This window comes from Ochotona princeps, chromosome 3, assembly GCF_030435755.1.
Source record: "Ochotona princeps isolate mOchPri1 chromosome 3, mOchPri1.hap1, whole genome shotgun sequence".
Taxonomy (NCBI): Eukaryota; Metazoa; Chordata; class Mammalia; order Lagomorpha; family Ochotonidae; genus Ochotona; species Ochotona princeps.
Genome location: NC_080834.1, coordinates 67,184,018 through 67,196,036, shown reverse-complemented (window position 1 = coordinate 67,196,036; position 12,019 = coordinate 67,184,018). Strand labels below are relative to the sequence as shown.

General features: G+C 35.7%; 2 protein-coding genes across 4 annotated transcripts in view; one reads left to right on the top strand and one right to left on the bottom strand.

Annotated features, from left to right (window-relative positions):
• The window catches only part of CMSS1 (cms1 ribosomal small subunit homolog), a 354,605-nt gene that overhangs the window by 279,401 nt on the left and 63,185 nt on the right, over positions 1-12,019 (bottom strand). Inside the window, exon 1 of one of the 2 annotated variants that reach the window (XM_058661791.1) lies at positions 587-727. The exons of the other annotated variant lie outside the window; for it this stretch is intronic. The gene's annotated coding sequence lies outside the window, so the exon portion shown is untranslated. Of the gene's footprint in view, positions 1-586; positions 728-12,019 lie in introns of those variants that run through there. 2 annotated transcript variants of the gene reach the window in all.
• The window catches only part of FILIP1L (filamin A interacting protein 1 like), a 109,567-nt gene that overhangs the window by 46,458 nt on the left and 51,090 nt on the right, over positions 1-12,019 (top strand). The gene's annotated exons all lie outside the window — the stretch shown is intronic.

Here is a 12,019-nt window from a genome sequence, read left to right as displayed (position 1 = left end):
AATGGTGATTACTTTTGAAATTGTAAATAAATTGAGGAACAAAACTAAAACATCAAATCCCACTCACAGGCATTTTGTAGATTCTCAAATGCCACCCAGCAAAGGTTTAGTTGTTAGGCCAACAAATGAATCATAAACACTGTCACTGTAGAATTATTTAAAAGAGCACCCCTGGAGACGTTAACTTGGGGCCCAATTCTCTGTTCATAGCTCTTCAAAGTGACTACTCTTAACCGTTTCCTCACTTTTTTTTTTACTACTTTAATAAAGAGTTGTAGTGCCTTGCCAGATTCTGTTCCTTGAGAACTTTTCTCTCCAGAATTCTATATATATCTGTTTGCTCAGAGTAATAGTTATTCACAAAAATAATTTTATTAAAAAAAAGAAAATATACATTCCACACATACAAATGTATTAATGGGGCATGCAGACATTTTAAAGTAAAACAGCCTTTTGATGGCATAGTGTACCAATTATATGGCTCACATTAGGGCAACAAATTTTCCCTGGCCTTCCTATTGCCATATGCCTGTCATTTTCCTGCTATAGTTTCCATTCACTGTTTCAAACATATGTTGCCACTTACTTGCCAGGAAAGGAATCTCTGACCTACTCCCTTTATGTATGATGAAATGGCAGACGGATTGGAGCCAGAGAGAGCACCATTAGCAGTTATTCACACTTCTGTTTTCTCTTAACTTCCTTTTCTGTAAAGTTTATTTCTCATATGCTAGAAGGGATATGTAATCATAAAGACATCTGTGACTCATGCTTTAGAATATGGAACCACAGTGACTTCCTGCAGAGCCACATACTCACTTGACAAAAAGATCGTCTTTACAACTCGCAGCTTGGGGAAACATAGGTGAGGGGCCCCTTTGTGTAATCCTCACCAAACATTAACACAATTTTCCAGCAGCCGCTGCTGCTAGCATTTCTACAATGAGTTTAATGATAGCTTTTGAACTCATCACTTGTTCTGTGTGAGTTTTGGGATTGCCGTGAGTCAAGAGGAGAAAACACGATGGAGATTAGGGAAGAGGAAGGGATTTCCCACCAAAGAGTAAGGGGATTAAAGAAGATAAAATGTGGAAGTCTGGTGTTATATGTGTAACAACAAGAAATTAATGTTTATTGCAATCCGCATTGATTATACTCTTTTGGCTCACTAAAGCCAAACTATAGGTCAAGAGACACTGCCATGAGTTCACAGTTTTAATACTGAATTAAGTTCCATTCCTTAAACTGTATCCTGAAGATGCTTCCAGGAAGCTGACCTCTTCTGAAAAACGGTGATAATACAAAAAATTTAAACCCTTGTCCATGAGCCAGTATGGATAATAATATGATGCCTAAAAGAGCCCCTGCCCAATATTTTATTCCTGTGTTATGGGACATAGTAAGAACTAAACATTTGAAACCTCTGTAAAGATGGTTGAATTATGATTCATTTTTTAATGGGACTGTTTTGAGCTTTCCAGCAGTGAATATGGGTGGTTCCAAGTTGCCTTAAAGAACATGTCATACTTTAACCTGGGACAGATAAGGATAAAATATAGTTAAGTCTAACTCTTCCGGCCGGATAAAATACGCACATTCTCTAGTTGTGAACACCTGACTTGGGAACATTCCCTCTTGAAAAAAAAAAAAAGTGCAGCCTATGTTCTGCTCTCAGGGATAACAACTGGCGAGCAGAGTACTTCCAAAACGACTTAATTTTCTTCAGGATAGTTGGCCTGGGGCTGCCATGGAAATGACAGGGAGGCATTCACCTGGAATCCAAATGGAGAATTTGGAACACATTTGCTAATTAACTTCATATTAATTAGGCTCCCCAATTAGTCTACAAACTCAGGCTCCCGAATTAGTCCACAAAAACCTAGCTGACCTGAAATGTAACTTAACTTCCATTTCTTAACATTCCATTCTTACATTTGCAAGAGCACTGTCCTTTACTATATGCATTAAGTTACACAACATGTAAATCTTGTGTTCTGCTATTATTGTGCTGCAAAATCACCACAGTATGGTGCTACCTAAATACAAGTTTTCTGCTTTATTAGGGGTTTAGTAAGCTTCTTTGTAATTGTCCAGGAATAAATTCTGTGCTTCATAACTTAATGCTATGGTGAAATAACTTACCAATGAATCCCTGAAACAGCCTTTTTGCAAATTAAAACTCGGTATATTTTGAAGATTATGGATGATATTTGCTTTCTTGCCATCAGAAAGCAAAGTACCCCAAGATCTAAATTTGAATAAATTTGTCATTATCTTATGTTTCTATCATGAGCAAAGGTGACCAGGTACAATCAAGACTTTAAGAGCATCAAAGACAAAAACAGTGATTACAAATGGAAAGAAGGGCATATCATTTCAAAACTAGCAGCAAGGAAATTCTAATCTGGTTAGATCTGGTAACAGAAGAACTGTTGCCATATATACAGCAAATGAACAAATGAGCACCACTTTCTCTTGCACCTTTTCCAATACAGAACTTCTCCCTCTGCATGGAAAGGCCTTTTTATTTACACACCGTGTGAAATCTACTCTCTGTTTTCAACTAGTCTCTCTCTTCTATATTAATGCTTCTCCAACCAATTTCTAGTTTTAAATTCCTTAAAGCAGGAAATGTGTCTACTTTTTCACCACACAGCAAACAAAACATAACAGAAACACACACATACATATCAAAAAACCAAAAAACAAAAGCCCCCTGTTTGAATATAGAGAAACTGAGTTACTGTAATCTATTAAAAGTTGGCTAAAGTTAATTACTTTTCTTCCCTTCACAGTTACCTCAGTTAATCCCAGCAGTGCTTCATAAACGAATACTCAAATTCTCTTCATCCACCCAAAAGAACACTTTGAAGCAATTAATAAAACTTTTTTGGATTCAGAAAAGAGGGAGCCAGGTTTTGTTTTTCTTTACTTTCAAGTGCCCTGGGAGGGGAGAGTTAAAACTAATTATATTTAACTAAAAGATGATAGTAAACAAAAATTATTTTCAGAACAGAATATCACTTCTTGCTATGTATTCTATATAAAAAAATTATTTATAGAACATAACTGTCTGTGAACATTAAAGCAACTACAGGTTTCTTTATGAAGACAACTTATTCTGATAAATTAAAATATTGAAAGAATTTGTCATGGTTTTCATCAAATGATGTAATTCTTATAAAAAATTTTATAAGACTTAGCTTAAGAAGCTAAGATCTAGTCTCAGAGAGATAACATTTTTACGTACAAAAAATAGCCTAGGTGCTAATTTTATTACTATAGATACAGCAATCTGATTGTAGAAAGATGTCCCAGGAGCCCCTTGAGAGAACAGACAGAACATTCTGCTTTCACCTGAGGATGGTATTGCCATTGTTCAGTCACATACTCTTCACTTCTATTCCACTATCCACATGGGGATCAATACCAGCAGGGGTGTTTACACTCTTTTGAAGGACATTACAGGCCAGTAGTATACTCAGAACTTATACAAAAGAGAATTTACAATCACCTATCAAGTTTACATGGTTCACATAAGTGTAACTATGCCCAGGTCATGGATAAAATCCAATGGAGACTTTAAGTCATTTAACTCTCCTCTTTCCAGTTCCAGTCTTTGGGGATGGTGATAGAGATGAGGTGTGGGAGTGAGCTTACAGAAAAGATTCCCAGTTCGGAAGGAGACAATAGAAGAAACAGTGCCTTTCTACCTCTGGTATTGTGGGTTCTGAGGAGATGCCTCACCTGTGGAAATTCTCACGATGCAACACAGCAAAGAAGCCCGCAAGGAGAGGAGATCAGGGCCCCAAGAACCAGAGAATCAGGACCTACATACTAAACCTAGTGCCTATACCAAGTCTTGAGTTTTGTTCAAGGAGATATAATGGGAATCCAGGTTTTCTATTGCAGCTGGAAGCAACCTTACCAACATGCTATTTATCTGGTTACTCACATTCCAGACCACTTGCAGAACTGAGGCCACTACTTTTAGGACAATTTTCAGAAACGGCAAGCAGATAAAGTTGCCATATCCTAGGAGCTCTTTAAATACACAAAACCATCTTACATGATATGGTACTCTGTCCAGAATCAGAGTTCTGTCTAGTGTTCTGTGCAAGGCTCTCAAATTCAAAATGCTTCCCTGAAAGTGGCCACACGAGATGGTAAACCACAAAGTAAGTAAGTAAATAAATAAATAAAAAACTATAACAAGAAAAACAAACTACTAAATGGACATTTGCTTTGAAAGATTTTTTTTCTTGATCCATAAAGTTAAATTTTAGTTAGACACAGGGTGGCAGACAAAGCCCCTCAAGCTCTAGTTCCTTATGAAGCTAGGATTGCAAATAGCTAATTTGTCAAAGTAAGGATGATTCAGAAATAAAACTTGTAGGATACTACAAGGAAAAGAATATTGGAAACAAGCAGATAAATAAAATCCACTAATAATTTATAATATACTAGCCCAAGTGATAATTTGCAGCCCAGCTTAAGGCTAACCAGGCGATCCCACCCACCTATACTGCTCACAACAAAACAATAACACACCTAAAAATCTCTGGGCTAAAAGTATTCTGTGGCACCTAGTACAAAAAAAATGGAAAATCTCTTTGAAGGAAATTATCTCCAAGAAAGGTTCAAGAAATTCCTACAAATAAGGGATAAATGAATTCATATGGAAAAAAAAAAGAGCCCAAAAGTATGCTACAAAATAGTTCATGATGACTTAAAGCCAGAGAAGTCAAAGGCACAGATGCTGAAATTATCAGACAGCACAGAAAACAAAATGAAGTTTAAAAGGAGAGCTAGAACAACTGCAGATACAGCAATAAAAATTGGTGAACTGGAAGACAACACTTAAGAAGTTACACAGAATTTAACTGAAGAACCAAACAGATGCACAACTGAAAAAAGCACTAGGAGTCTAAAGACCATCTAATGATTGAAATTTTGTAAGATTAAAAAAAGGAAAAAATTGCATAGAAGTCATATTTAAAAAGGTAATGCCTGAGATTTTTCTAGATCTTAAAGACATTGATTCAAAGGCCAATGAATTTCAATGAAAACCAGATAGGATAAAAGAAGTCTATACTTAAGTACATCAAATTGAAATTGCAGAATATCAAACACAAATGGAAGATCATGAAAGCAGTTAGTGAAAAAAGGAATGAAAAGATTGATGACTTCAATGGTGATTTGAAATGCAAAGTCAACTGGGTAAAATCTTCAATGTGTAGAAAGAAAACAAGGGTCATCCAAGACACCCACGTGCAGCAAAGAAAAAAAAAAGAACCTTTACAATCACAACAGTAAAATAAAGACATATTCAAATAATCAAAAAAAGATACAGGGCAGACTTTGAGATTTTCAGGATGCATTCATATACAGGAAAGGGGACCCAAATGGAGATCTGAAAAACAAAGAACGGTAACCAAAAAAAGTGGTAGAAATGTTGGTATATCTAAACCCAACACTGACTGAAACTGCAATAACAGATGATAAGATGTTGCGGAGGTAAATATAGATTTACAACATATAACAACTAAAATCTGTATATTTGGAGGATATATTAAAAGTTAGGTTTTTCCAAGTTCCTAACTTTTTTTGAAGAGGAATAAAATATTGATAAGTTTTAGATTATGAAAAAATTTGTGAGATAAATGTAGGATTATTCATCACTAACCAAATGGGAATATGGTGTGTAACTTCCAAAATAAAGAAAGAAAATGAAAAAATAAAAGGAATTGAGAGATTAAAACAACAAAAAGTGGGTACAAATAGAACCAGCAAATTAAGACAGGAAATCCAAACATATAATTATCATAAATGCAGACTAAATTATTCTGTTAAAAGCAAAGATTACGAAATTGGATAGAGACAATTCTAACAGTCTCAACTGTATGGCTTTTTTTTTTTTTTTTTTTTTTTAATGAGCTGCACTAGAGCAGGAGGATATGGTAAGGCTGAAAATAAAAGGTTTGAAAAAAGACCTATTAGAAAACTACCAATCAAAATAAAGGATATATATACATATATATACACATACATATAAATATGTACATGTTTGTCATGATTAGAAAAACTGAACTTTAAGGTAAAAAGCATCTAAGAAAAGGATTATAGAATGTAAAAATTTCCACAGTTTTCTAGGAATAGTTGAAATCACATGAATATCACATGCCTCAAATATATAAAGCAGGAATTGAAAGAAGCATAAGGACGGACTAATCTTTCATAACAGTAGAAGATTCTAGTATATCCTCTTTAACAATGAATAAATTAAGCAGGTAGAAATCAGTAAGGTTCAGAAGATTTTAACAACACAGCTGGTAAGCTTTATTAATGTAGTGAACATTGTTCTTTACACCTATACAATAAATTTTCTCTTCAAGCAGACAAGAATCTTGGACAAAATGTAACCACATATTGGGATACAAAACAAATCTTAACAAACTTCAAAGGACAGAGATAACATTCCAGTTACATTCTCTGATCATGACATAATCAGAGGCAAAGGGTACTCGCCTTCCTACTCCAAAACATGTGTTTAAAAAATAAGCACAATCCTAAACGAGCAATGAACCAATGAGATGAAAGCCAGTAAACTAAATTTAGCAGAGCTTGTTTTCTTTTGTGGCGAAGTTTTTTGAAACACCAAAATTGATCCAATAAAGAAAGTCACAGAATTTCCTTGCCAGAAAAACAGAAAAAGCAAATGCCTGTGTCTCACACTTCCAGTTACCTCATGGTACTAAAACCTAAGCCTTACTACCTGAATTTTTAGACCCACCTAGGTGGCCACCTGCTCAGCCAGAACTGCAACGCACCCCACACACACAACAGCCTGAAGAGGCCCAGCTGTGCTCCACAACAACCTGTCAGTGACTTCAGTCAACCCAGATTTCCTTTACTCTGCCATTCTCCTTCTTGAACTCCCAATTCACCCTTCAATGCCCACATGAACATTTAACTTCTGTTGTGAAGACCTATCAGATATTTCTAAGCCTAACTGGTACACTGCATCCAAATTTGATATTGTTTTTGCCATCTGTTCATTTGTTCTATCCACCACCCAAATCTGGGTAGGCACATACTTATCACTGCTTCCTCCTATTGCCATGAACTCCACATAGTGATAAACACATGGAAGGTGTTCAAACCAAGCTACAATGTCTCTTAACACATTAGATGAACATGATGTTTCACTGTTGAATACTTATAAATCACACACACACACACACACACACACACATGCACAGTCTGTTTGAATATTCCACCTCTTTGAGAGAAGGGAAAATATTTTTTTGTTGTTCATTCAATTCCTTTCAGTGAAACAGCATGATGAACAAAGGTGCATTATTTTTCAGGAATATTCTCACGCACAACAAGAGCTATTAGTTATTAAAGGTTACCGTGTCTGAATGAAAAGATAACATATGCAGCTGTTTAGAGATAGATTCCTCATTCCTGAGGTAAGGAGTTGAATTTTCCTTTTCTTCATTTCCTGTTGTAATTGTTGATGAGTGTACATGCAGCCTGTCTGTATACATATGACATGCATGTGGGGGTGTATCTGTAGGCATGCATACATGAATGCTTTTATTTTGGACAAGAAAGGAAGAGGTAAAGAGGGAGAGGAAAAAAGAGAAATTTGGTCATCTTCCTACAATGTTTCAGCAAAAAAAAAAAAAAAGAAGAAGAAAAAGTTAACTGTTATTAATCAAAAGGCAACACCTCTCAGAAGTCAAGTGAAATATAAACTGTTTTTACATTTTGACTCCACTTGAGCATTAAAAAGGGACATAAGAAAAAACCAAGTTTATCAGTATGTTAAATTTCAGATCTTTGCATTTAACCAAAACTATTACTCTTGGCCAAATAAAGAGCCAGACCAACGTAACTGAGCTAGTCATTAGATAATCACAGGATTTATCTAAAATTAATTTCTGGAAACTCTGATTGTAATACCCTAGTTAAGAAAACAAATTAGCAATCATGATATACTTAGTCTTCTGTCAGGGTCATCAGGGTATATCAGCATGCAGAGATAAATATCGGAGTTCCAGTTGGAAGTCACTGGAACCAAAATCAAGTCCTTAATCAAAGGGCCCAGTTAAGCCTCTAGCGTATACAGACAGGTTCTTCCACTGGTTTTGCACTGGAGCAAAAGCCATTCATGGTAACTGAGTTGTTTCTGTGTGTTTCAAAACTCAGATGAACAGTTTTCATGAGAATTGATTTGTGTTTAAAAAGAAATAAGCACAATGTTAAATTGTATTATGCCAAGAAGCCACCAATGAGCACATATTCACCACTGAAAAGAAACTCCACTCTTATGTCAAAGCAGTATTATGACACAATTTCCCTCATTTGTGTGGTGAAATGCTTCCCCAAAGATGAAATTTCCTTAGCAGATAATATTTGTGGTCAAGGGAATAAAGAAAGTTGAATACATGGAAGCAAGAAATGTTTTGGGGCCAGGTCATACCAAAATACAAATGATTTGAAAGTCCAAGAGAAAAATATATCACCGTAAACAGAATTCCATGAAAGACTAAACAGAATTCCATGACATACTTCATAGATTCACTTCAAAGACTATGAAACAAATGACAATGAACCAAGAGCTATCAGTCAGTGGTATGATAGTCTGTGTGTGCCCATCATCTCCTCCTGCTCAATTCAAAGCACTTCTTTTCCTTTTCATACCAGGTTTGTAGAAAACGCACTCAGTGCAAGGCATTGTGCAGATTCGCATACAGAATTTCACTGAGCAACAAGCAGATTTGAGTGATCAGAGATACAGTGTTGGGAAGAGTAACTACCATATCGTAGGCTCTCAATAAATGATAGGAATTCCCTTCTCTCCATTAACCTTCTTTAAGGAAGTGTTACATGGATTTAAGCTGTGAAATATAAATCAATGCAATTTTAGGTAAATATCTGCGAGATTCTGAAGCCTTTGTTATACTCTAGAAAGATAAACTACTTACAGATTCAGAAGCTAAAGTAAGGGTTTGAGTGATCCTCTCCAAAATCATTTCTATGTTAACACTAATAGGGCCCTAAGTAACAAGAGGGACAGAAAATGGGAGATAGACCATATGATGCACAACATTAGAAAGCTGCCTCCTGTCCAGAACTTTCCCATTCACCTATCTCTGGACAAGCTACTGCAGGGCCTGGGTCAGTTCTAAACCTGGGGAGCTGATGAGATGATCTCCAAAATCTATTCCCAGGCCACCATGCCCTTGTTAGACAGAAAAAAACAAAAAACAAAAAACACTAAAAACTAAATTGCACATAAGAAAAGTAGAAAGCTTGCAGACCCCATGGCAATAGCATTTGTCCCTTCAGCCTATATCCTATTACAAGACACTGAGAGTGATTTCTGTCAAGAGGTCCCAGAGTCAATCCACATTACAAACCCTGAGGCCAACAGTTACTATCCCTGTGAGCTTGGACAACTTACTTACCCTTTCTGTTCCTCAGTTATCTCCTTCAGAGTAATTATGTGCACTAAAGTTAACATTACATGTAAAGCATACAGTGCCTCACATGCATCAAGCATAAATGGTGTTATTTCTTTTGACATTATTTTAACAAAGATGTAATACAAGTAAAAGCAACATAAAAGTGATTCCCCCAGATTATCATAAATTTACATGATAAATGTTCTTAGCTGTAGGGTTGCTCATTTAAAGGCTAGTGTTTAGTAAGCTCAAAGATTCAACAGTGTGATATGTCTACAATGACAAGAAAATCTGTGTTTACACAAACATACAAATAAGTATATAGTCTATAAAAGGAAATTGTAACTCTACTATTTATTTTCTCATTATTAGTGTCAACTTTTGGATAGTGTGAAAGAATTCAAGTTATATCAAAAGGAACAACTGAAGACCCAGGAAAAACCACTTTCAAATATTCAAAAATCTTCCATGTCAAAATAATGGTTTTTTTTATTTCTTTAAAAAATAAGGACATTTATTTATTTCAAAGAGTTACAGAGAAATGAGAAGACAAAGAGAGATGTTCTATCATCTGGTGTACTCCGTAGATGGCCACGACAGCCAGACAAGGCAAGATGAAGGCAACAGCAAGGAGCTTCTTACAGGACTCCCAACTGCATAGCAATGGCATAAGTACTGGGCTTTCCCTAGGCAAAAGTAAGGAGCTGGATCAGAAACAGCGGAGCAGCAACATGATCTGGCACCCATGTAAACTGCTGGCATTGCAGACCACGACTTTTCCTAAAAGTAATGGTTTTGCTCAAAATGGCTCCATGGAAAAACAACGAAAATTCTGGATGTTACAAAAAAAAGGGGGGGGGGTACACATTTTCAAGTGGGTATAGAGTAGATCTGAGGAGGCAGTAAAAAAAAAAAATTACTCGAGTTTTGTGGCACTGACTAAATGCTTATTGGACTGTATGTACCAACTCATAGTCAATATGCTAAAACTCTTATTCAAGACAGAACTAACCCTAAGAGTATCTATCCCAAATTTGCATGCTATGCTGCAGGGTTGTCTAGTAAGGAAAATCATAATTAAATTTCTCATGTGCAGACGGAACAATTGGCAAGCATGCAAGGCAATGGTGTTAAATAATGCAAAAATTAATAATAAAATTTCAGATCTCTTTATTAAGTCTTCATCTAGAATCGCCAAAATGTGGCCAATTTTAACGGCTTGAGTTGCTAACTAGCCATCAACAGACTGCCAGCTGAAAAGAAATAAAACGAAAGGTTGCATTTAAACTCCACAAAATACTTAAGTGGTACTAAGTATATAACCCAGGAAAATTGATATTAATTAGAACTTCAGATGCATTCCTTTTGTCAATTCTAATCATATTTTTAAATTATACCTTTCTTTTAAAACACCTTTTTTCCCAAAGAAGCATCTAGACCCATAAAACATCGTCATCAACTTACCATGTGACCTTGGGATAGGCCCCTTCCTTTCTGTGAGCTCCAACTGTCTAAGCTATTTAATAAGGGGGAAGAGGAAGTGACAATACATAAACCAGCTATTTTCTAAGGCCCTTTACACTCTAAAATGTGACTTCATGAAAGGACCATCTCACATAATTAATCTGCAAACATACTGTTTCTTTTTCAATTTGTTCATTATTTTTCCTAATGAAGATACCTCCAGCTATAAAATAGGGAAATATTGCATTTAGTTTTACCAACTACATCTACGAGAGAGTTTTCTTCTGTTTTTCTAGAGGAAGCTGTTAGGAAGAAGGAATGCATTTCACAAATAGAAGCTACTTTCACATGAAGAAATACACCATGTAAATAATGGACAAAGCAGAACTAGGGACAGAAAGGAAGATTATACAGCATCATAAAAATAACCTTAGGGGGAACCATTTTACTTTTACTTCATAGAGACTTTATTTTCTCATGCATTTCAGTTCCTCTCAGAGATTATTATATGATTAGTTAAGTGTATTCTGTTCTTGTGAATTGCTATATTTCAGCATTCAAAGATAAAACAGATACAGGCAATTAACCAACCTGTTTACCCTTCATTGATTAACTAATCCAAAGGTATCTTAAATCATTCCAATTATTTCCAAATAATATTTTAAATTTATAGGGTCTCTGTTCACTCTGAAATCAAGCTCCATATGCATATGGAAAGATGTGTCAGAGTATTCCCTCTTAAAAATGGACTACTTAGAGAAGATAATAGGGCACAGGCTTTTTAACAGGGTCCCTTTAAAAAATGGACTGGACAAAGAATTGAGAACAATCTGTACTGGCGAGGAACAGGGAAGATGACCTAATAGATCTTTTCCGTCTCTAATTTCTATGATTCGAGGGTTTTTTACTCCTGCAGTAATACTTGTGAGTTCAACAATTTCTCAAAACTATTATTAGTTACCAAGGAAACACAAAGTGTTTGCAGGAATAAATAAGCAAATGGACTGGACCTAAATAACAGGCTTTTCCTGCTTTCCCAGCTAATTGGTGGCGTCATATTATCAACTTTGTACTCTCTC